Source organism: Mauremys mutica, chromosome 11, assembly GCF_020497125.1.
Source record: "Mauremys mutica isolate MM-2020 ecotype Southern chromosome 11, ASM2049712v1, whole genome shotgun sequence".
In the NCBI taxonomy this organism is placed as follows: Eukaryota; Metazoa; Chordata; order Testudines; family Geoemydidae; genus Mauremys; species Mauremys mutica.
Genome location: NC_059082.1, coordinates 20573490 through 20599759, shown reverse-complemented (window position 1 = coordinate 20599759; position 26270 = coordinate 20573490). Strand labels below are relative to the sequence as shown.

The window sequence follows — 26270 nt, the reverse complement described above, 5'->3', positions numbered from 1 at the left end:
TAGTATTGAGCTAGAGTGGCATAAAGCTCATAATATGAGCCCATCAAATATTTTCAACAGAATAATAAAATTGCAATTAAGTAGATATTTTCACTAAAAAAAATTCAGTTTTCACCAAAAAAAAATCATAATAATGAGATTTTAATCTCAAACAACAGAACCTGGAAACCACCAAAAGATTTGTTTTCAAGTTTTTTGTTTCTTGATGAAAATCCAAACAATTTTGAAGAGAATTTCTTCACACAACACATAGTCAACCTGTGGAACTCTTTGCCAGAGGATGTTGTAAAGGCCAAGACTAACAGGGTTCAAAAAGAACTAGTTAAATTTATGGAGGATAGGTCCCTCAATGGCTACGAGCTAGGACGGGCAGGGATGGTGTCCCTAGCCTCTGTTTGCCAGAAGCTGGGAATGGGCAACACAGGATGGATCACCTGATGATTACCTGTTCTGTTCATTCCCTCTGGGGCACCAGGCGTTGACCACTGTCAGAAGACAGGATACTGGGGTAGATGGACGTTTGGTCTGACCCAGTATGGCTGTTCTTATATAAAATTTTCTACCAAAATGAGAACAGTTTTATTTTCGTCAAAAAATTGTGTGTGAGAAAAATTCATTTCTTGATGAGCTTTACAAATTCAGAAAGGGCATTACATGGAGGGAAGGGGCTTAGCATGGGGGGCTTTCCAGCTGCTGGGTGCTGTATGCATGGGCCTCTGAGAACTGCACTCCTGGACTGCTCCCTTCATGGGGCCCCAGGAATAGTCCAGGATTGGCCCTGTTTGCCATGTCACACTGGCCCCATGGAACAAAGCCAGCTCATTGGGGGTATTATGCACCCCATGAAAGACTGTAGTAAAGGGCATTCTTCTCTAGCACACCTCTCCAAATCAGAATCCTCCCAAAGCTGCCCCAGGGATGCATAGGATAGAGACATAATAGCTTATCACTAGTACCATACAGTCTGGCTACTCTGCACCACCCGTAAACTCTTGTCTGCATGCAGTTAACAATCTAGCTCTAGGGCAACAATACACTATCTTTGAACAATGGCACAAGAGCAAATTCAGAACATTTAAGTCACAACTCAGCAACACGGTTCTAAATATATATAACAGCAGTCACAATGGGAAATGCTACCAATAGTGAAATATTGGGTCCTGGTGGTAATTTCTACTCCAAAGAGCAGGATAATTTGAGTCAGAAACTAAGGCCTTGTCTACACTGCCACTTACAGCACTGAAGCTTTCTTCGCTCAGGAGTGTGAAAAAACACCCCCCTGAGTGATGCAAGTTTCAGCGCTGTAAAGTGGCAGTGTACAGTGCTGGGAGCTGTGCTCCCAGCACTGGTAGTGGTAGCTATTCCCCTCACGGAGGTGGTTTTATTACAGCGCTGGGAGAGCTTTCTCCCAGTGCCGGAGCCGTGACTGCACAGCCACATCAAAGTGCTGCGCTTTAATGTTGGCTGTGTAGACACACCCTAAGAGGTAAGGTGATCACTGATCCTGTAGAGCAGGGGTCAGCAACCTTTGGCATGCAGTTCACCAGGGTAAACACCCTGGCGGGCCGGGCCAGTTTGTTTACCTGCCGCGTTTGCAGGTTCAGCCTATTGCAGCTCCCACTGGCCATGGTTCACCACTTCAGGCAAATGGGGGGGCAGGAAGCGGCGGCCAGCACATCGCTAGGCCCACGCCGCTTTTTGCAGCCCCCATTGGCCTGGAGTGGCAAACTGCGGTCAGTGGGAGTTGCGATTGGCCGAACCTGCAGACGCGGCAGGTAAACACACTGGCCCAGCCCACCAGGGTGCTTACCCTGGCGAGCTACATGCCAAAGGTTGCCAACCTCTGCTGTAGAGAAAAGTGTGGCAAGTATGCCTCTGTATTCAAACGAGAGATGGATTCAATTAAATGAATTAAGGAAAAGCTTTATGTTTCAGAAAGCAACTGCTAAATTACATAAAGCCAGACCTGCATATAATGCACTGGGAAACACTGTAGATCAGCAACTCAAGGAGCTAAATAATCATGCCTGCTGTTCATAACGAGTGGCCCACATTCATTGTGTGCACATCTAAAACAGATGACGGGGTATACATTTTTATGAGCTACGAAACAACAGTCAGTTGTTGCTTAGATTCATATTAAGACCCCATCACTAACATTCAGGATTTGTTTTAAATGTTGGCAAGAGTTAAGAAATTCAGCGGTTTAGGGTTTGACGTAGTCTTTAATGCAGCTGGCACAAGATGTAAAGAGTAAGTTGTCATGGCCCTGCCTCTTTAGCTTGAGCTCTAAAGACTCATGCTTTCAGCTTTGCAATGCTCCGTATGGGCCAAGATGGTGGCAGTCATATTTTACCTAGAGACATGGTAGAGTCTCCATCACTTGCAGTCCAAGTGAAAACTGGATACCTTCCTAAAAGACAGGTTATAGCTCAAAACAGAAGTTATGGGTTTGATGAAGAAATTATTGCATGAGGATGTCTGGCTTGTCGTATGCAGGAGATCAGACTAGACAATCATATCAGTCCCTTCTGGCCTTAAAAATCTAGGAATCATCTTCACTCCATTAAAAAAAAATTCAATTATATCCTACTGGAACCAAGGCAAGTAGATCAAAGTTATATATTGCTTCTATTACTCTGTTATTTACCAGGGAGCAAGTGCAGCTGGTAGAGCACCATAGTGATGTATTCCTGTGTTGCCAAGCACTGGAGCTTTTTCAGGGAGTCTGGCTTCATTCCCAGATATCAATGACAATAATTAAGCACAGAGGTAAAGAAGCTGAAGGGACACCCTCTTCTCACTTGTCACAGGTAAAGTTAGGCATTTTTTGCTACCATGGCTATTTGGGCATAATATACCACTGAGAAATACTTAATCTAAGGGCTGAATCCCCCCACAGAGGGGATAAACTGACAGGCAATAACTGAAATGAACTGGTTGTATGTACTGACCGTTTTTTAAAACGGATTATGCAGGGAATGGACACTTAAATTTGCTACAATGCTGCTAGTGGTGGGCTCTCTATTAGAAACAAGTTCCTCCCTTCCTATCACACATACCCAACCCTCCATACAGTCAGTGCTAAGGAAAGTTTCAAGCAGGCCAGCAATGTATTTTTCTTGTCTCCGTGAGTGTTAACGAGTGTATTGAGCCTCCAGAAATAAATTTCTTATCTAGACTGCAACGTCCCAGGGCTACAGCACTCAGCCAAACTAAGGTGCAAATAGCAGAAAGTTGAGTTGAAAGAAGTACAGCAAAGAGGCAACAAATAGGCAAAGGGGCTGGCAGACAGAATCTTACAGAGGAGCGGAGAAAAAACAATGTCGCTATCTCTGCTGCTGTCCGTTTGGTAGGACAACGCTAAAACAGAAGTGAGCAGGAAAGCCTTCTGCTGCTACCTGCATAATTGAGCATAAATGTGTGTATTTCACTTTCTAATGCTGGGATAAATTAAGAATATATTTTACCTTGTAGACTGTTAAAAGAGACAGTGAATCCTCATAGAAAACTTTGTTTGCAAATAAAATCTTTTTCAACCAAGCTCCACATAGTCCAGAGGCGGGCAAACTACAGCCCGTGGGCCACATCCGGCCCATGGGACCATCCTGCCCAGCCCCTAAGCTTCTGGCCGGGCAGGTAGCCCCCAGCCCCTCCCCCACAGCCATGCCACCCCGCGGGCAGCGCTCTAGGTGGTGGGGCTGTGCGCTCATGCAGGGCAGCGTGGCAGTGTGTTTGGCTCTGGCCAGGAGGCGCGGCTTCAGACATGCTGCTCTGAGCGGCATGGTAAGGGGGCCGGGGCTGGAGGTTGAATAAGGGGCAGGGGAGTCCTGGGAGGCAGTCAGGGGACAGGGAGCAGGGGGGGTTGGATAGGGAGTGGAGTCCCAGGGGCAGTTGGGGCAGGGGTCCTGGGAGGAGGTGGTCAGAGGACAAGGAGCGGGAGAGGGGGAGGGAGTTGGATGGGGGGGGGATTCTGAGGGGGCCAGTCAGGGAGTGAGAAGTGGGAGGGGCAGATAGGGGGCAGGGACCAGGCTGTTTGGGGAGGCACAGCTTTCCTTACCCATCCCTCCATACAGTTTTACACCCCGATGTGGCCCTCGGGCCAAAAAGTTTGCCCACCCCAATATAGTCTACAGTCTCTGTATTTTCTTTTCCCTCAGTCTTTATTATAAATGTACCTATTCAAGCAGAACTATTGTTTTGAGATTTCAGCTGCTCGTGGCAATTATTCCCCACTTGAAGTCAGTCCTCTGTTGGAGATGTCATAATCGTTTGCACAGCAACCAATTGTGATGTCACATGCAGAGAAGATTGTAACTTTACGTAGGAGACTGGCAGTAGGAGCAGATGAGCTCTTAAGGAATAAAGAGTCTGTTTCCATATCCTTAGTTAATAGACAGTAAGAGGAGAGAGAGGCAGAAGATATAGGCTGGTGCAAAAAGAATTATTTCTAAATGGATTGTTTTTCAAAAATTACCATGGGGAAACTAGCAGTCCTTTAATGAACTGCTTGACAACATCTCACTGAAAGTGATATTTACAGTCAGATTATTAGGTTATAGGGAGAGGAAAATACAAGGAAAATAAGAGATTATGTACGGGTCACATGAAGTTATTCTTCAGGTCAATTTGGATGAAGATGTTGGCAAATGTATAAAGATATTTTTAATCCCATGCAAGTTGGGATCCTGCACTGTCTTTCTGATCCTTCGCTGAGCTAGTGAATTTGATACTCGTTTGACTGATATTTGATATAATGATCCTTGGAGCACGAAAAGCAATCTTTAAACAAGCATGCATAAATAAAGGCAGCATTGTCAGAGGATATGCTGCAACATAACGACAACCTCTGGCTTACTTCATCTAATGAGGTCTATCCTGTAACAGTAACTAGTCTGCAAAAGAAGGGTTGCAGTGTTTCGATATGTCAAGAAAGTCATCTTGCTGGCCTTTAAGTGGAGAAACCCGAGCAGTGCTGTGAACAAGCCTTAGATTTGGGGGGGAGGGAGGGGATTCCTAGAACCAGATTAGCTTTTACTGGAATCTTCTCCTCTCACTGGGGTGTACATATTAGTGGAAAGATAGAAATTGGGTAAACTCTGCCAAAAAAAAAAAATCTTTCCCGACTAGCGAGCTGCACAGTAAACTCAATGTTCCCTCCGCATCATACATCTTCCAATTCCACTGGCATCAAATAGTAATTGTTCTGCTCCGCTACTTGTTTTGAACAATGCTGCATTTTGTTTTTCCTTCACAACAGCCTCTTAAGTCATTTGAGTTTTAAAATAAGTGTTAAATTACTCTCACAATGAATGGATATGAACGGAGTTCTTGCTGAAGTTTATATATTTATTTCAGGATTTAGAGGGTACAATAATTTTTATTAATTCCTAGCCTTTGCTAGGGCATTCATAATCATAGCATCTGAACACCTCACAACATCGCTGTGAAGTAGGGAAGTATTATCCCCATATTAAACAAAAGGATCTGAGGCAAAAGACAGATTAAGGGACAGATTTTCACACACAGCAGCACCTATTGTTCCCAAAGGGTGATGAGCACTATTGAAAATCTGACCATTCATTTATGTCCCTAAATGGCAGAGGAACTCTTTTGAAAATCTGTCCCAGAAACCCAGATTTGTAAAGGTATTTAGGAGTTGCTGTGCATCCCCTAATTGACTCAGGAGCCAAAATTTCATATTTAAAAGGGATTTATGCTCCTAAGTGCCTAAATTGCTTTTAAAAATTAGATTTAGGCTCCTAAATTAGTGAGGCATTGCAATGCTGAGCATAGCCACACCCGAGTACCTTTAAATATCTGGGCCTAAATGATCTGCCCAAGATTGCAAAAGAAGTCTGCGGCAGAGCTGGGAATAGATTCCAGTGCATCTAAATTCTATTCAAGTACGTCAAACACAAGACTGTACATCCAAACTAGTGAAAAGAGCCCCATAACCTTTCATTTGTGTGAATTTGGCAATAGCAATAACATTTCATAGCAACCAAGTATTTATCCTTTGCAGATGATGTGGCAGTTGCCCAGTATATAGACTGACCATTCCAGTTCAAGAACAGAAAGTGCAAATACACACATGCTGTAATGGATAATGTTTTCGTTTACACAAAACAAACAAACAAAAAAGACAGATTATAGTCAGCATAGTTGGGTGACAGAAGGAAGGTGGTGAGCGGATGATACACGGAGAGAAAGATTCAAAAGGGAACTACTAATATAAATAGGCAATTTGTGAAAGCTACTTTGAAATTCAAATGTGTGTAAATTTTAAATACATATATGTGTTATGGAGCTATAAAAAGGACAGAGTGATCTACGGAACATACATATAATCACTGGGCACTTCTTTTTGGACTACTGAACTCCTCCACTCATATGGAGACATTTTTTAAAATCTCCATTGTCTGAAACTAGATTTTGGATGAATGCAACACAGCAGAAAGAAAACAAAGAATCAGCACTAGTGGCAGGAGGAGAAAAACAGCAGTAGCTGCAGTATATGCCCCCAATTGCTCAGCCAGTGATTCAATAACTGTAATCCCATTCAGCAGGTTTATATCCACTTTCTGGATACATGCTTTCCCCAAATATCTACACTTTGTAGTTTACTTTTGCAAACTGGGTAATGCATGTATGTCAAAGCCATACGTCTATAGCGAAGGAGAGACCTTCAGGCCATTCAGAACAAGCCCTGTGCCTACTGACAGATGTACTACTGACCTTGCCAGTGGCTAGAGCTCCCAGGCCCAGGTTCAATAAAGTCAAGTGGACTCAATACCAAGAGAAACTCCTTAACCCAATACAACAGGAACATTTGATTGCTGGACTAAGCGCCCTCATTTGTCAGGCACGTTGTCCTGCTTCACTCCAGTTTTCTCAGTTTCTGGTTTGCCCCTCTGCAGCATCAGAATCCAAAGGGTGTTATAAACGCATGCAGTTTGAAAGCCTCTCTGAGCTCCCTGTTGAGAGCTCTTGCTCTCAGTATGTCACCAGTACTCTGAGGTGCGAAGGATTTCACAAGGTGTCCCCCTGAAGGAGGACTGGCAGCCAGGATGGGGAGGAAGAAGTGGGCATCTATTTGAAAAACATCTGTGGCCAGAGAGAGGCATAGGCACCAAATCATCTTGTGAACCAATTCAAATTTCACAGGGCAAAAATAATAATCCAGGCCTTTATCTCCTACACAAAATGAAATAAAGATGAATTCTAATAATTAATTCCTACAGAGAATATGGACAGAGGGAACCTTAAAACTGAGATCCTGTTGGTGAATGGGCCTTCTTGTACTGGGCTGATGAAAAACTTGTGGGAAGGAGGGAAATCACAAAAGGTCATGGGATGGGGCTCCCAAATGGCTCAGGGACTGGATAAGCATCCAAAAGCTAGGACCAGTCTTCAGCATGAAATCTGCTGACACTGAATTATCTTCTGCTCTGTGGTGTTGTTCTTAGAAACCTTCTGTAACATTAAGGGCTAGACTATTTACCCTTTATGCACATTGACATCAATGGGAAAGTGCTCACCAAGACGGGTAAAGGCTGCACAGCAAAGCCTCAGGACAAAACCCTCTCTAAAGAAGAAAAGGAAAAAGAAAAGGAAAATTCTCCAAAGCCATGGCACTTTGTTATTGTAAGCAACTTTCCACCCGTCAGCCAATCAAGCCAATCAACAGTTTTTCTCCTTTCGCAGTAGCTTTGCAATACCGTTTATAGCTAACTGTTCGCCAATAGGTATTTCAGAAGACATTTATGAAGACTGGATTCTCCCAAAAGATGGATATTGCACTCTGCATTATGTGATGACCAAATACTTAATAACTATGTTAATCAGCTGTTTTTGAAACCTATCTCCATTGTCAGTGACCAAGTAATTTCATTGGAAACATTCAAAACACAAGGTGGGTGAGGTAAACACTTATTGGACCAACTTCTGTTAGTGAGAGAGACATGCTTTCAAACTTACAGAGCTCTTCTTCGGGTCAACATTCTTCAAGGAAAAAGAACAGGAGTACTTGTGGCACCTTAGAGACTAACAAATTTATTTGGGCATAACATTTCGTGGGCTACCGGGAAACATTTAAGTTATTCGGAGGTAGGGGGAGAGAACACCATAATCTTCGCAGAAACATGAAATTAAATCAACAGTTATCTTCAGAAAACAAAACTAGATGAGTGGCATTACAGCACACATATGCTGCATCCCATGACCTCCCAGAGCAAACAAAACAAATTTAAAGCTCAAATGAAATTTAAGGAACATTCAGGTAGAGAGAGGAGTCAACAAAAATATGATGAGAGGAAAAATGGTGCAAAGCAGCACCTGCATTGGATGTTAAAGGAGTTAAGAAGAGTGTTAAATGTTCATTTCAGAAATAATGGGTATCAGTTGGAGCCCACCTAGATTTATGCACCAAAATAATTGTGTGTACCGATTCAACTCCTCCAGAAATTCATTATAATGCAAAACTAGTAATCTAGAATTTGCCTCTAACACAAAAGAAATATCATTGAAATCTAATATTTAGGATAGTGGTGCAATTGCACTGAAGTCATTTGAGTTATGCCACCAGAGAATTTGGCCCTTAATTCCTACATGCTGACCTACAGATAATATAGGGTCACCACCCGTAGCAAAAGCTTTCTTTAGCTCCCTGCTTTACTAACCCACTGTCCTATTATCACAGTGAATAATTTCTTGTTCCTAAATAGCCTTGTTAGGTCTAATTGCTAATGCCATATCCTCACACTACTAAACCCTAGCTCAATTCAAAGCTGTTTTAAATACGGCCTCAAACTCGGTCATTACGAAACAAAGCACACTGAGGCATCCTCTTGATTAGCGTCTTCACTATCAAAGATATTTACTAAAAGTGTCCCTGCAAATGGTCAAAGGAACTCCATGTAAAGTAACAAAGCACATTTCAATGGATATTTTCCTCCATTCTATAGAAAGGGAATTTTAAAGCCTTGTTTAAAGGAACATCCAGGGTGTTAACAGTGCTGTTTTTGTTAGGCAAACAAGTACATGCTTTGCCTCTTGGAAAGTGTGCAACCCTTGTGTTACACAGCTAGCCATTAAATCATGCAATACATAACACATATTGGTCAAAAATATTTTAGTGCTTTTGTGCTTACAGTCTGTTGTAGATAGGACAGTGCTAATAGTGCATGTACTTTTTTGATTCTTGTCAATATATTTGCCAGGAATGCATATTTTGTTCTTTGATCCTGTCTCTGTATTTTGAGCTAGTCTTATCAGTGGTCAGGGGAGGCCTGTGTGGACAAAGGAGATTTGAGGAATCTAGGAATAAGGTAATTTATGTTTGAAGATGCATTTTGTGTTTTTTTCTTCTAAGTTATGCAAATTTATTAACATAACATGCTGATTCTTTTCTTGTTGAACAGGGCCCTTAGACATTAGAGAACCCTCTACTGCCCCAGAATATTAAACCAAGCTTTTCTTAACAGCATGCTAAATGTGACCGGGGGAATGGGGGGGATACAAAGCACTGGATAATCCCTTTTGCAAGTTTTTTAAGAACTTGTCCCCTCTGCATAAAATATTAGTACAATGTTTAAACAACATTAAGGATTTGAAGAACAGACAGGAATTTCAAAGTAAAGGCAAATGCTCCTTCTTTAACTCACACCATTGTGATTATGATGAATTGCAGCATATGTGGTACTGGTGTTTGTACAGTACTCACCACAACGGAATCATCCCAGGCTCAGCTGGAGACATGAGGTGCTACAAACACCAACAGGTATTGCAGGGGTCCTGGATCATCAAATACAATGAAAGAAGTTACACAAGGATTGTAGACTTCATCTTATTTAAATCTACACAACCATACTGTTACAGTATTTAAAACTTTTTAGTCATTATAAAAAGGCAACACAAACTTCAGACCTGCACAAGACTTGGCATAAAAGCAGCCTGTTGAAAAGATTTAGATGTGATGTACAACATGCTACTACCTACCTGCAAGGCATCTTCCTAGAAATACTTATTCTTATAAGATCATTTTTACTAGAGTCTCCTTCCATTTCAAATAAAGCTCCCAAAATAGTTCTTTGGTGGAATGAAAGTTCTCTGTGTGTTTGATATCCGACTACAGGCTACGTCAGGCTTAGGGTATGTCTGCACTGCAGTCAGAGGTGTTACTGCAGCACATGTAGACCTACCCGAGTTAGTTTTAATCTATCAGTGAAGACGCAGCAGCACAGTCTTCAGTGCAAGTTAGCTGTGCAGTGCAAGTACATACCCAGGGTTCCAGGTGGGCTTGTACAGCCTGTGCTGCCTCGGCTTCACTGCTATTGGTACCCAAGCTAGCTAAATTAAAGCTAGCTTGGGTAGGTCTACACGTGCTGCAATCACACTCCCTGATTGCTGGGTATATATAGCCTTAGAAATCCTGGAAATAGTCCTATCCAAGCAAGCTAAGGGTCTGATCTTGCAAAAATCTTACTCCTTTATGTAATCTTACTCATGCTCATGAGTCACATTTACTCACAAATATCCCATTCAAGTCAAAGGACACACCTTCACTGGAGGTTTTCAAGTAGTGACTGGATACCCATCTGTCTTGGACGGTTTAGTAGCACAACAAATCCTGTATCTTGGCAGGGGGTTAGACTAGATGACCCTTGGGGTCTCTTCTAACCTTATGGTTCAATGATTCCATGATATGTGTAAAGGCTTGCAAGAGTGGATCCTATACTTGGTAATGGATCAACTCATACATTCACATCAAGTGGAATAAATTTGGAATGGCACATTTTTGTACAATATTAGACAAATAATTCTTAATACAGTAGATTGACAATCACAGCATATCTATATTAGGTATCAAGATGCTTTTGGAAGGCATTCAGTAACTGTAGAAATTCTGTACTTGGGCAGACTGGATCCTGTCAGGGTGCTTTTTGCTTTTTCCTTGCCTAGATCAACCAGCTACATACTATGCCTCTAGCACAGAGGTAGCCATTGAACTGATCTCTCCTTAAATTTCATTCCCCAGTCACTCTTAATAAATGTCTACCCCACGAAGCCCTGCTAGGGATAGTATAGTTCCACAGTGATACAGAGCTCATGTCATTTTCTATGACACTAATTTAGGTATTGTTGGCATTAGAAACTCTACTCTTGGAGAGTAGAGCCTAAAAACCTGGAATATAGTTTAGAGAATATAAGATTAATTAAGAGAAATCTAGGAAATTGGAACTCTGTCTCTGTTCAGGCTTTTTTTTTGGGGGGGGGGGGAGGGGAGGCTGACTTCACATACCTCAGATATCGGAAAGAGAGAGTTCATGAGAAGCCTACAGTGGGGAAGATTTGTTAAATTAACAATGCTTTTAGCTAAATTATACCAGAAAAGTCTATCAACCTCAGTTTGATTAAACTAACAAAAAAGGTAAAATAATTTATAGGATTAACTCAGCCAAAAGCAAGGAAATCTAGTATTGCAGCCTCCACTGGGTTTTTTTTAATGTACCCTATAGAGTCTGGATATTAAGAAGAGTGAGTGAGCTTCCATAACATAGGCACTGCTGTTACCAACAATGGGATATAGTGGGGATACAGTAGTGGCCTGAACTGAATTTCCTTTCTAATGCCTTAAATCAAATCATGTTTTAATTGCTTAAAAATGTCTATCTATAATATTTTAATTAAAAATTCTAATATTCTAAAGTTGCCCTGCTGGAGGGGAGGGGGAAGCAATGTGATGTCAGTCCAAGTATGCTGAGTGCATAATGGATTGTCTTCAAACCCAAGCTTATTGACAGCTTAATGGCACCATGACATTACTTTGCCAATGTAACTATATTAGACATTTATGTTAACACAGAGTGTATCTTAGCAGGGGGAAAGCTCTTTCATTTCCACTGAAACAGCACTTCAGTGTCTAACTCTCAAGAGGCATTGAAGCTACTAAGTGATTCAAACTAGGCATTCAGACCCCTTCTCAGGATCGTGCCTCCAACTGCTGTGACAGTGAAAATGAACCTTATGGAACTGATGCCATATGCATGTAAGCTATCCCTAGAAACACAATACAATTATGGGCCTCATTTTCAAACAGCATCATCCAATTTTGCAGGTCCAGGTTTTCTTCCACAATTAATCATTAGCTCAGTCACTAGAATTTAGCAGTCTGTTATGCTACTGCACATGTACATAGCATGTACTGTACTTGCAGGAAATTAGATATCCAGAGTGGGATTTTAAAAAGTACTCAGCATGGACTTAACTCTCCTCCCAGGGAAATCAATGGGTGTTCTACCTTTGCCTCACTGACTCCATTGATGTCACTGGGATGAGAGAGAGAGAGAGGTAAAGACTGAGCACTTTTGACAAATGCTAACATCCCTAAATGCTAACATCACTGGGGATGGGGGAGATTTTCAAAGGCACAAAGTGGTAGTTAGGTGCCTAAAATCTCACCGAAGGTCAATGATATTGGTTGATAGCCAATGGAAATTAGATGCCTGACTGCTATTTGTGCCTTTGAAAACCTCCCATGTGCCCAGGATTACGTCGGTTTGTATCTATAAAACAGAAGACCACTTTAAACACCTACACACACACACACAATTAGAGTGATGCAAAAGTGGCCTTTGTAGAGCAGCAGCTACTGAGGCTTTTTACTACTGAAACAAACACTGCCTCTTTGGTATAATCAGGTTTGCAGTACTAATTTAAATATATATTCAACAACATTTAAGAATGCAACATTATTTAGCTTCCATAACATTTTAAAGGCTTCGATATTTAGGGCATGTCTACACTACAAAATTAAGTTGACCTAACATATGTCGGCATACAGCCACCTCAGTAATCATGTCACTTGTGCGTGTCTACACTTTGCTCCTTGTGTCGGTGTTATGCATCCTCACTAAGAGCGCTTGCATCAATTGTACTGTCAGTGTGGAGCGCTGTAGGACAGCTCCCGAAAACCAGTAACAGTCAATGTAAGCAATACAGTGTCTACACTGACTCTGCATCAACCTAACTACATTGATCTTGACTCTACACAACTTGTGGCATAGCAAGGCAGTTGTGTTGGCAGGAGTGAAATTTTAGTGTAGATGCTTTCATAGTTAGGTCAAGTAAGCTGTCTTGTGTCAACCTAAGGACATGTTTACACTTGCCATTTAAAGCGGGAAAAGTCCCTTTTTTGCGCAAAAACCGTGGGAGTGTCTACACATGCCAATGACTTTTTGTGGTGAAACTCAGAAGTTTCACTGCAAAAAGAAAACCACCTCCACGAAAGGCGTACAGCTCTTACCGGTGATGCTTTTGCAGTGATGTGCAAGTGAAGACACGTTCTTCCTGTTTACACAGCTTTTAGCCTCCTGAGGATATCCCACAGTACCTAGGTGACCACTCTGTCCAGCAGCTCTGCTACTTTGCTACCAGTTAAACAGACATTCACCCATCCCCCTGTAAAGCCCTGGGAACTTTGAAACTCCTCTTCTTGTTTTCTTGGCAAGTGCTCACTTATCATCTGGCCAGGTGATAATGCCTGCTCCACGGAGCAAACAATTCTCTGCTTAGAGCAATGCTGAGCTACTGGAGCTGCTCAGTGTTTGGAGAGAGGAGGATGTGCAAGGACCCAGGATGCCCTGCGATCACCTCCCCCCCTTTCCCACAAGACCCATCTTCAAAATGGAGAGAGCTGTACTGTGGAATAGCTGCCCTAGAGCGCTGCTCTCATCAGTCATGGAAGTGCTACTAATGTAAACACACTCTGACACCTGAGGAATTAAGTGAGTACACAAACCAGTGCTTTACTTTCACCGGTTCCCTATCACCAGTGAAACTTACAGCGCAAAAACGCTATGAACTCTATAGCATGTTTAAGGTGACAATTCTCTTATTTATAGAGATAGTTCTTCTGGACATAAGGGTGTTTCTTCTGTATGTACAGGTACTACAACACACACACGCACGCACTTCCATTTGAGCCCAACAGGTTGCAAATGTAACAGTCACGACTCATGTATTTCAACATCAGTGGAGCTGCTATGGTTTCACTAATGTGTCATACACTGAACGTAGTCTAAGGCATTACCTTCTACTTAGTCATAGGTCCTTTGGGCATCAGGGTGTCAGTATGAGTAAGTGGGATCACATCAGCACATTATAGGGTCTGTCAACCCCTCCGGCAGACTTCAATATCACCAGAGCTGCTATGATAATGTCCAAAGTTCTTGCATAAAATTATTTAAATAATTAATTTTAAGGCATTATTAAAAAAAATGTCAACCTCCTACTAGAACTGCTCAAAAGACAGAGGAAGAATTGGATGAGACACTGGACTAGGACTTGGGAGACCCAGGTCCTATGCCCAACTCTGCTGTTGATTGGCGTGTCACCTTGGGCAAGTTACTTTGCCTTGATTTGCCCTCCCAACCTGTGTCTTTCTTCACTATTTAAACTGTAAGTTCTTTGCGGTGGGGACTGTCTCGTACTATGTATTTGTACAGTACCCAGCACAATGGGGCCCTGATCTCAGCAGAAGCTTGTGTGAGCTAAAATAATGCAAACAATAAAATGATAATAGTATCAGAGGGGTAGCCGTGTTAGTCTGGATCCGTAAAAGCAGATGCATCCGACGAAGTGGGTATTCACCCACGAAAGCTCACGCTCCAAAACGTCTGTTAGTCTATAAGGAGCCACAGGACTCTTTGCTGCTTTTACAAAATGATAATAGTAGCCCTACAATAACAGCACATAGCCCCAATTGTGTGATTTAAACAATGCTTTGTTCCCGTTGCGTTAAGCAGCTAAGGTGACAAGAGGGCCCTATAAACATATGGATAATTTAAAGAGGAAATCAGTTTATCTTACTGTACTGTTAATTTTGTATATATATTTTAATGTTTGTATTTATTTATAAATAAAAGTGTACTTTGGGATAAAGGATAGACAGCCTCACTAGTTAAAAAGTTGGTACTTGCACAAAATATATGCCACAATTCCTATTTTAGTCTAAACAGTTTCCCTTTTTTAATACGATATTGATGTTTTATTATTCTTACTATTACACTGTCATAGTCTATCCTTTCAAGTGCCTCTATGAGCTACACGTGCAGTCAAGCCAGCTCAGTTAGGAAAGCACCTTCCTAAAATGCTGAGGGGGAAAAAAAAAGATATTCTTAAAAGATAAAGACATGTCGTCTTTGTTTTAATGATGGCCTCATAAGAGTGTGAGCACCATTTTAAAAAAAAATTACCTTATATATAGAAGGAAGCTTTGATTTTCCAGACACAGAATATCTGCCTTTATGTAATAATATTCAGGTGTTTCAGAGCTTTAATAAGGAGTCTATAGTGTAGTTGACAATAGAAGATGGCAATAAAGCTATTTGTATAAAGAGATACTTAATTTAGATCAAGCACACTCAGGTTTTGACTGTTGTACAAAGGGATTTCAAGATTTGGTGAGAGAATGGAAATTGCACTAATTAGTATCCCTTTAATCTCAGGCACTTTGTATATAATACAAAATGCAGTTATCATTTACTCAGCCCACATTTTCAGAAGCACACGCACAAGTTTTCTGCCCACCTGAACCACATGCCCTAAATGCTCGGGGTGCACCCTAACCACAGTTTGGCTTCTACTTTCAACTTCTTCTTGAAAGTGAAATTTAACAGAGTGGCAGCAAACAGCATTTTCGCAAAAGGTGCTATTAGTTAACATTTTAACACTCTAGATTACCCTCTAGGGCAGTGGTCTCCAAACTTTTTGATCACGCACCCCTATCAGTAAAAAAATTTTGAGCATGCGTCCCCTGCCGCACTGCAGGGCCGGCTCTACCATTTTTGCTGCCCCAAGCACAAAAAAAGAGCCGCTTGGTGGCGCTCCTCCTGCCGCGCACCCTGAAGGATCCTCTTGTGCACCCCACTTTGGAGACCACTGCTCTAGGGAATACTACCCATCTAGTAAAAACAGATGTACTTCAAACCCATGATTACAGGATCTGACCCAAAGCTCATCGAAGTTGGTGGAGAAACTCCCATGAACTTCAGTGGGTTTTGGATCAGGTTGATAGTGTATCCCTAATCTATTAAAATATTGATAAATAACCATTTATTCTTTAAAAGTCCATCTTTAGCAGCCAAACAGGAATATTAAAACATTTTGCCTAATGAGATTTTTTTTATATTATTGGATACAAAAAAGGACAGTGAATCCAGTAAGCACAGATGATATGAACTCTCTGTGCATCACCCTAGCAATTTGAGATATGCCAGGACCTAAGCATAAACATATTTTCAAACATCTAACCAACCACTTTTCCTGCTGTCTTCTAACAAAAATAATTCCAGTATGGTTTATGTATGCCACTGTTGTTGCTTGCTTTTATGGTTCAAAATAGAATCTATATAAAGAATTCACAGATTTTTTTTTAAAAAGCTCTTGTAGTAGTTATTCAATGTGCTATACCACAAGTACTACAAAAGCTGCTATACAACTCTCAGTAAAGGACCAAACATTTAAGCATCTATGGTTTGTACAAACAGACACCATTTTATATTTTGTCTGCCTCAGAATGGATTTTATGTGTATTTCATATTTCAAACCTGGATTCCATCATATCCTAAGATATTCAGTGCCTAGATTGGTAGTATACAAACACCTAAAATAGACCCTTTTAAAAAAAATATAAACCAATCACTGTCCTTGCAGTTTTAATCTCAAGAGACTTGCTACTTGACAATGATTAGGCATCTGATATGTTGAAACTACTGCCTATCATGACAACAGATACTGTCTCCTTGTCCTCCCACATCTGTTCGCAGTAACCCAGTGTCTCTCATCTTATATTTAGATTGTAAACTCCTTGGGGCAGAGATCATCTTTTAAGTTTTGTGTTTGCACAGCAGGTAGTACAATGGAATCCTTGTCTACAAATGGGACTTTTAATACTTGACTTCAGCTGAATATGCCAAATGCTTTGATGTGATATTATCGAAAAAAGGGGGGGGGTTGTCCTGGCAAAAATCTTTGCAAACTAGCAAAATATTTTTGGGGAACAACCGTTACATTAAATGCTGAATCAGTTACTCATTAAAAGCCACAGCATGGAATAATAGTTTATTTGTATCCGTAAAAGGGGAGAACAGAAGTGGTCCTTTTAATCTTACCCAGGGGAGAAGCTGCCATCCCTTGAACTGTAGCCAAATGACATTTGTAAGATACACAATAAAGCTCATGTTCAGAATGAATAAATATTCCACTGGATTAAAAATTACTATTTTTCTGAATACTTAAGTCTGACAACCATTGAAAACATGAAAGCAGAACATGCAGCTACAAGATTACTACAAAGAAAACTTTACTCATTGCAGGTACAGCTGATCAAATAAATGTGCTGCTAGCTATGATACAGTATGCCAGGAAAAAAACACTATGCAAAGATTATGGTTTGTTAGAAGGAAAAACAGCTACTAATCTTCCATAACTGTTATTCTTAGAGATGTGCTGCTCATGTCCATTCCATGCTAGGTGACTCACAAGAAATATCCCTGGAGATGGGCTCGGAGTTCATGAATGTGCTGATTGCAACACTGCTCTCCAGAAACTGGCATCATCATGGACCTCTTGGGTGATGGCATAGTGGGACACGAACAACCGCATTACAGCCCTGCAGATGTCCTGGATTGGTAGCTGTGTTAGGAACGCTGCTGGTGAAGTGTGTGTTCTTGTGGGATGAGCTGTACCAATGGCCAGCAGCGGAACCTTTGCCTTGCTTGTAGCAAGCTCAGAAGCAGGTGGTTATCCAGGACAACAGTAGTCCTTTCATCCTGTCTGCCACAGCTACAGAAAGCTGCGTAGAGTTGCAGAAGGGCTTAGTCCTTTTGATATAGAAGGCCAGGGCCCACCTAATGTCTAATGTGTGTAGCCGACGTTCCTCATCGGTGCTGTGAGACTTTGAAAAGAAGACAGAAAAATGTCCTGGTTGATATGGAACTTCAACCACACCTTGGGTAGGAAGGCTGGTTGGGGGCGCAGCTGGACCTTGTCCTTGAAGAACACCGTATATGTCAGGGCTTTGATCTCGGAGACCCTTCCGGACGAAGTAATCGCCACCAGAAAGGTGACCTTCCACGAGAGGAGCAGTAAGGAACAAGATGCCAGTGGCTCAAAGTGGGGGCCCCATGAGACTCGACAGGACAAGGTTTAAGTCCCAGGGGGGAACTGGGTCACGAACCTGCGGGTAGAGTCTTTCCAAACCCTTGAGGAACCTGATTGTCATCTCGTGGGAGAAGACTGATCTGCCCTAGACTGGAGGATGGAAAGTCAAGATGGCTGCCAAGTGAACTTTGACCAAGGTGGAGCAAACAGTCCAAGATAGACTGCAAGGAAGACAGAGATGGAGGAAGTAGCCCTGGTGGAAGGTTTCCTACCACTTAGCAAGACTTGTGGGACCTGATCTGAGCAGGCCAGCTCCTCAGGGTTCTGCCAACAGGTGTAGGGAGGCGAGGTTCGGGTGGAGCAACCAAGTCGTGGTCTTGTGAAATCTAGTCCAGATGGGGTGGGAGCTCTAGTGGAGTTGCTACCGAGAGGTCCAGAAGCGTGCTGAACCAGTGCTGGCATGGCCATGCTGGAGTTATCATGATAACTTTCGCCTTGTACATCTGGATTTTTGGGAGCACTTTGTAAACCAAGGGGATGGGTGGGAAGGCATACAGCTGTCCATCTGCCCATGAGAGCAGGAAGCCATCGGACAGGGAGCCCTTGCTGAGCCCGCGCATTGAACAGAACCGGTGGCATTTCCTGTTCTGTCTGGTGATGAACAGGTCCACCTGGGGAGTCCCATCGCTTCTGGAAGATAACACTGGCAAACTCTGGGTGAAGAGACCTCTTGTGTGGCGAGAGGAAAAGAACCCACTCAGGAGATCTGCCAACACATTCCAGTGTCCTGGGAGGTGTGCCACCTCGAGCTGAATGGCATGGCTCACACAGAAGTCCCACAGTCAGAGGGTCTCTTGACACAGGGCTGAGGAGCAAGTTCCTTCTTGCTTGTTGATGTAAAACTTTGAGGCTGTGTTGTCCGTCAAGACCTGCATGGCCTGGCCTGAGAGCTGGAGAAGAAACAGTTGGCAGGCTAAGCTTATCGCCCTGAGTTCCCTGACATTTATGTGCAGGAAGAGTTCTTCCTGGGACCAGAGATGCTGGGTTCTAAGTCTGCCACGGTGGGGCTCCCCACTCCATGTCTGATGCTTCTGAAACCAACATTGCTGTTGTGTACAGGGCAGTGAAAGGCACCCTTTTCATCACCAAAGGTGGGTCTGTCCACCAAATCAGAGAAGCTAAGACAGTTGGCAGATCTTGAAAACCGAGTCCAAGTGGTGTCTGCCCAGGGAGTAGACTAATGCCAGCAACATCTGTAGGAGCTTGAGGCAAAGCCGCACGTACTGCGCCACATAGGTGCAGTCTGCTGTGTGACCTAACAGCTTGAGACACTTGAGACAATTGAGGCAATTGTAAGCAGGTGATCTGTGATGTGGGTTATTAGATCTGATATAGTTTGGAACCGGGCCTCCGGCAGGTAGGCCTTGACCTGAGTTGAGTGGCGCACTGCCTCTATAAACTCTCTTCTCTGCACTGGGACTGGTATTGATTTCTGTTCATTTATTAACAGGCCCAGTGCCCGACAGGTGGCCAGTACTATGCCAATGCTGTGCTGAACCTGAGCCCGCGAGCGGCCTTTGATCAGCCAATCATCAAGGTATGGGTAGATTTGTACGCCTCTGTCTCAGGTAAGCTGAAACCACCTCCATTCACTTTGTAAGAATCCCTGGGGCTGCTGACAGGAAAGGAAAGGAAAGGAAGCACAGTGAACTGGTAATGGCACTGGCCCACCACAAACTGGAGGAATCTCTGGGGTCCACGGAAGACAGGGATGTGGAAATAAGTGTCCTTAAATCGAGGTTGGCGTACCAGTCTCCTGGATCCAGGGAGGGAATGGTGGAGGCCAGGGAGACCATGCGGAACCTCAATTTAATGAGATATTTTGTTGAGGCAACGCAACCCTCCTTTGGCCTTCGGGATTAGGCAATATCAGGAATAAAACCCCTTCCCTCTCAAGACTTGAGGAACTTCCTCTATGGCCCCCACACGTAGGGGGGTGCAGCTCCTGGATGAGAAGTTGCTCATGAGAAGGGTCCCTGAAGAGTGATGGGGTTAGCGGGTGGAAGGGAGGGGTGGATGAAAACTGCAGGATGTCTCCAACTGTCAGTACTGAGCATCCAACAGTCCAATGTTATGCAGGACCATGCAGTGTGGAAGGGTGATAGCCGGTCCAAAAATAAATGGGGGGGATGGATGCTGAACTGAGTCTGGTATGCTGTCCTCAGGCGTACCCTCAAAAGGCCTGTCTGGACCCACCAGGGCACAACTGGGAGGCTGATAAAGACCATAGAGGCTGATGGCACTTATAGCCCTTTCCTTTCCTCTTATAGGATTCCTGCCTGGGAAGCCCCAGAAACCTGGGAGGCTGTTGAGGCCTGAAATGCTTCCAGGAGGCCAGGGGCATGTACAGGCCTAGAGAGCGGAGTGTGACTCTTGAGTCTTTGAGGCTGTGCAATTTGGAGTCTGTCTGCTCGGAAAATAGAGAGCTACCCTTGAAGGGGAGATCCTGGACTCACTATTGCACCTCATGCGAGAGGCCTGATGACTGGAGCCACAAACAGCGTCTCATGGTGACCACCGATGCCATCTTTCTGGCCACAGTCAGCCGCATCCAGAGCTGCCTGGAGGGAGACCCTGGCCACCATCTTGCCTTCCTCCAGCATGGCCATGAACTCTTGCCTCGACTCCTGCAGCAGGGAGTCCTTGAACTTGTCCACTGAGTCCCACAGATTAAAATCGGACCTTCCCAGCAACACCTGCTGGTTAGAGATATGGAGCTGGAGGCTGCCTGTGGAATAAACCTTTCTCTCAAATAGATCTAGTCTCTTAGCCTCTTCATTCTTTGGTGTGGCGCTGGACTGTCCTTGTCAGTCCTTCTAGTTCATGGCTGACACCACCAGAGACCCTGGTGTGTGTGTGCGAGAATAGAAGTACTCGAAATCACTGGCCTGTACATAACACTTCTTTTCTACCCTTTCTGAGGTGAGGAAGGGGTCTGCCATAGAGCCCTGACTGGTCCCAACACCACCTCATTGACTGGGAGGGCCACTCTGGAGGGAGCTGCTGCAGCCAGGATATCAATCAGGCTGTGCGGACTCCTTTAGCTCCTCCACTTCCAGCTCCAAGTTTGTAGTGGTCCATTTCAGGAGCTCCTGATGGGCCATGAAATCGTCCCAAAGGAACAGGATAGAAGGACCTACTAACACCTCATTCAGGGACGAGGAGCAGGAGGCTGATAGTGTCATGGGAGGGGCTGCTCCTTTCTCCTCCCTTTGTTCCTCCTCCAATGGGGCCACTTCAGTCACCTCAGTGCCAGGGTTGGTGCCAGAGTGGGGGTCTGGTTCTGGTCGGGACAGCGCCTTGGCTCGTCTTTCAGAATCGACTGAGTAGGACCACTGGGAAGGGGGTACCGGTGCTGGGGGAAAACCACACAGGTTCTAATACTGCCAATGCATGGGAAAATGTCCCGGTAGCCAAGCAGTGGCTGCAGGGCCGGAACTGAAGTCCAGTGCATAAGTCGGGTACCGGTACTGTAATTCTTTGGTGGAGCGAAGGATTCCACTTCGGACTCTTCTCTCAGACAACATAGAAAAGCTGTACTTGGTTCTGCCTCCAGGCAGTGCCAGGGGATTGGTGACTGACGTCACAGCGGAGACCACTGAGGCAGTGCCATGGAGGGCTTTCCTCTGGAAGGTGCCACTACAGCCAGTGCCGCAAAGGAGCTCCCCACACCTTGCGCCCTTCTGTCCCTGTAGCACTGACAGGCATGGGACCCTGGGGAGTGGGTGGGTATCAGGAGGGACATTAAGTCCTTTGCAGCATGGAACGCCTCCAGAGTCGAGGGGACCCACAGGCATGAGGTACCATGATCACTCCCCAGAGTCAGAGGTGGGTCCCAGACTGGGCTTGGTGCCCTAGGCGGAGTCACTGGAGCCGACCATCGCTCTGGGGAGGACAAGTGGCCTGGCATAGGTCTCACTAGGTTGGTTGCTCCCTTCTTGTTCCTCCTCAGCACTGAAGCGCACCCTCTCTCAGCATGCAGAATGGTGCCGGTGGAGCACTTTGCACGGAGGACAGTCTGAGGGCTGTCTCCATTAGCAGAGCATTGAGGCAAATGTCTCTGTCTTTCTGAGTCCGCGGTCTGAAGCCCCTGCAGATCTTACATTTCTCCTTAACATGAGCTTTCCCATGCACTTTAGACAGGCTGAATGTGGGTCGCACACAGGCATGTGATTTGCCACAGGCGTCTTTCTGAGTCCACGGTCTGAAGCCCCTGGAACAACGTCCCTCTATGACTGGGACCGCTATCCACATTATGTATACTAAGACTAACTGGTAACTAAATTCGCTAACTACAAAAACTAGATACAACACAGATCAGAGTCCAAACCCCTGTTAGGGAAGCTTTGCAAGAGCAAGAAGATTGTTCCAATCAACCGTCACTGGTGATAAGAAGGAACAGAGAGGATGCACAGCTGTTGGCGCCCCTTATACTGGTGCATCTGCACAGGACTCCAGAGGGCACTAGAGCCGGCCCTGCGGATACCACGAAGGGAAAATCTCTGGCAACTGTGCATGTTGTGCCTGCACACCTAACATGGAATCGACATGAGCAAGCACTCGAAGAAGAATTAAGTTAATGATTTTGAGATCTATATAGCAGCATAGGTCATGCAGTTCCTTCCAAAGAATTCAGTCACTGGAAAATTTGATCCTCCATTTAATTTGATCAAATGCTCTGGAACCAAACGGTTTGTATGTGTAGCAATCTCAGCCCTTTATTTCGATCAGATTTTAGCACTTGATTCAACAATACCTGCTTCACGATTGCAATTCAATTACTGACTAAAGAAAGCAGCCATTTAATTAAAAAATGCCAATATAGAAGAGTCCAAGGAAGGTCCATCTGATGATTAATTGAAAGTTGTGTTATTCAGGTCATTGTTAACATTATAAGCAAAAAAAATAATTAAGAAAACAAAATCAAAGTAACAAGAATAGGTATGGTTCAAAGCAAGAAGAAAAAACACTACAGCATACATGTGAAATAAGTTACTCCTCTTCTAACTTATTAGTGTCAGTATGCACTGGGCAATACCTATCCCACTGCTGCATTACACGGAGCCGAGTTTCAGATTGGGAATTTGACAGCTGCTGTACAATTATTTCTAGGACACAACAGGAAAATGCACTGATTATTGCCTTAATCTTGTTTTGTGAGATAAGACAGTTACCTTTCCGTAACTGGTGTTCTTCAAGATGTGTTGCTCATGTCTATTTCACAATAGGTGTGTGTGCTTGCCACGTGCACCGGTGCCGAAAGTTTTTCCCCTAGCAGTACCTGTAGTGGGGGAGGACCCCCGCGACCCTGGAGTGGCACCCGGCTGGTTCAGTATAAGGGGCACTGCGCGCTCCCCCCACCCTCAGTTCCTTCTTACCAGACAACTCTGACAGAGGGGAAGGAGGGCGGGATGTGGAATGGAACACATCTCGAAGAACACCAGTTATGGAAAAGGTAACTGTCTTTTCTTCTTCGAGTGATTGTTCATATGTATTCCACAATAGGTGATTCCAAGCTATATCTGTTGGAGGTGGGTAGGAGTTCACAAGTCCCCAAATGGAGGCCAGCCCTGCCGAACCCGGCGTCATCCCTGGGCTGGGGGACGATCGCATAGTGCGAGGTGAACGTGTGAACCGAAGACCACGTGGCGGCCCTACAAACGTTCTGGATGGGGACATGGGCCACAAAGGCAGCCAACGAGGCCTGCGCCTGAGTCAAGTGTGCCCTCACAATGGGTGGCAGGGGGACACCCACCAGTTCATAACAGGAACAGATGCACGAAGTGATCCAATTGGAAAGCTGCTGAGTGGAAATCGGCTGGCCCCTCATGTGCTCAGCCAAGGCGATGAACAGTTGTGAGGACTTTCTGAATGGCTTAGTCTGCTCGAGGTAGAAAGCCAGAGCCCGCCACACATCGAGCGTGTGGAGACAGCACTCCTCGCTGGACCCGTGAGGCTTGGGGCAGAGGACCGGTAGAAAAATGTCCTGACCCATGTGGTAGGCGGAGACCACCTTTCGGAGCCCGAATCGGAGGAACGCGGGGTGTGGGCGGAGCTGGACCTTGTCCTTATGAAAGACCGTGTATGGCGGCCCTGAGCTCCGAGACTTGCCTGGCCGACATGATTGCAACCAGGAAGGCCACCTTCCGTGAGAGGTGAGACCAGGAGCACATGGCCAGTGGTTCAAATGGGGGCCCCCATGAGAGAAGCCAACACCAGGTTTAGGTCCCACGGCAGGACCAGGGGTCTAGAATATGGAAAAAGAAAGATGGTCCAAACCCTTAAGGAACCGGCCAGTCATAGCATGGGAAAATACCGTGTGCCTTTGCACTGGTGGATGGAAGGCCTATATGGCTGCCAGGTGCACCTTGACTGATGAGGGCACCAGGCCCTCAGGTGGTGGAGGTAATCAAGGATAAGCTGGATCAGCGTGGTCACGAGATGGGGACCAACGAGGTTGGTGTTTGCCACAGGGCATATGAAATCTCAGCCACCCCTTCATGGAGAGGCAAGGCCACCCTATCCTGTGCCGATGGGGACAATACGTTAAACAGAGAGTCCGAGGGACCCTCCATTTCCTCTGCCTGGAGGTGTAGGCTTGCCACAACCCTCTTTAAGAGTTCCTGGTGGGCCCTGAAGTCCTCCTGCGGGACGGAGAGGGGCGGGGTGGCAATCGCCTCCTCCAGAGGGCGAAGAGACTGTTGCAGTTCTCTGGATGTTGGCCGGCACCGGAGGGTCCACCACCTGGTCGGACTCCGGGCACGGTGCCGAGGATGTACGACCCACCAACTCCTTTCTCGGGGGTCTGGAGAGAGGGGCTGACAGTGCTTCCGAAGGTCCAGCTACCGAGCGAGTTCCCACCGGGGGCTGCGCTGGAGGCCATGGTGCCCACTGGTACCATTGGGCTGGCCATGATGCTCAGTGCCACTGCACCTGCTGTGGCACTGTCAGGGCCGGCTGTCAGGGTTGGCTGGCCTGGCCCGGCCCATTGAAGGACTGTTACGAATGGAGACCGGGCTGATGTAAGATCTGCTGCTGTTTCTGGACTGGGAGGAGCAGTGGTGCCAGGATCTACGATGGCCACGGGACCACAATCTCGATGTGGAGGACTGGTACCAATGCCAATAGCTGCTCCACAAACGGCCTCAACAGGTGGACCTGCGACAGCGAGACATCAGCGATTGACGCCCAGGGCTGCGATGTCTTGGCAGAGACTTGGAGCGGGAGTCCGAGCGGGAACGGTGTCGATGATTGTGCCGTGACCGACTGCTGTACCCTCTCCGAGATGAGGACCGACAGCGACGCCCACCGCGGTCCCATCAATATTCACTCCTTGAGGACGAGCGGTGCCGCAAGTCCCAGCCAGACAGTCTGCTCAGTGTTGAGGGCGATCCACCTGGACTCTGCCCCGAGCGGTCGCTGGGCAGTGATCAGCATCGGGAACGTTCCCTCGACTGAGACCATTACCGGGCCAGAGGCGACTGTGGAGATCCCAGTGACGGCTTGCCTCTGGAGCGCGGGGCCGACATCAGCGGCGCTCTGGGCACCGGCATGGACATGACTTCAGGCATGGACGGCATCCGGACATCTGGAGAGGCCTGTCCCAAAGGGGCCGGGCTACTCCACTCAACTTGAGTCGGAGGCCTGGGGCCCAGTGGGGATCGAGGACTGCCCTATATGGGCCTAGCCTCTGTCCCAGACTTCCCTCAGTGCCGCTGCGAAGAGGGAGTCTTTCTGGCCCTCTTGGAGTACCCCGTGGACGGGGAGCGGTGCAGGCAGGTCGATGGCACCGGAGGGTCGCCACATACTGACGCCGCGGTGCTGGGTACCAGTTCAGAGCGGCGTGCCGGGGTCGGGGTCAGCGCCGACTCCATCAGGATGGCCCACAGCCTGTTGTCTCTTTCTCTTTTCGTCCCAGGCTTAACCGACTTGCAAATTTTGCACCTTTCGCTGATATGGGTTTCTCCCAAGCAACGCAAACAGTCTGCATGTGGGTCACTTCTTGGCACAGAACACTTACAAGAGCCGCACGACTTAAACCCCGG

At 45.4% G+C, this 26270-nt stretch overlaps 1 long non-coding RNA gene across 3 annotated transcripts in view; it reads right to left on the bottom strand.

Annotated features, from left to right (window-relative positions):
* The window catches only part of LOC123344201, a 221491-nt gene that overhangs the window by 111215 nt on the left and 84006 nt on the right, over nucleotides 1-26270 (bottom strand). For all 3 annotated transcript variants that reach the window (XR_006572483.1, XR_006572485.1, XR_006572484.1), the window contains one exon: nucleotides 9725-9795. This is a non-coding gene — a long non-coding RNA (uncharacterized LOC123344201). The remainder of the gene's footprint in view (nucleotides 1-9724; nucleotides 9796-26270) is intronic.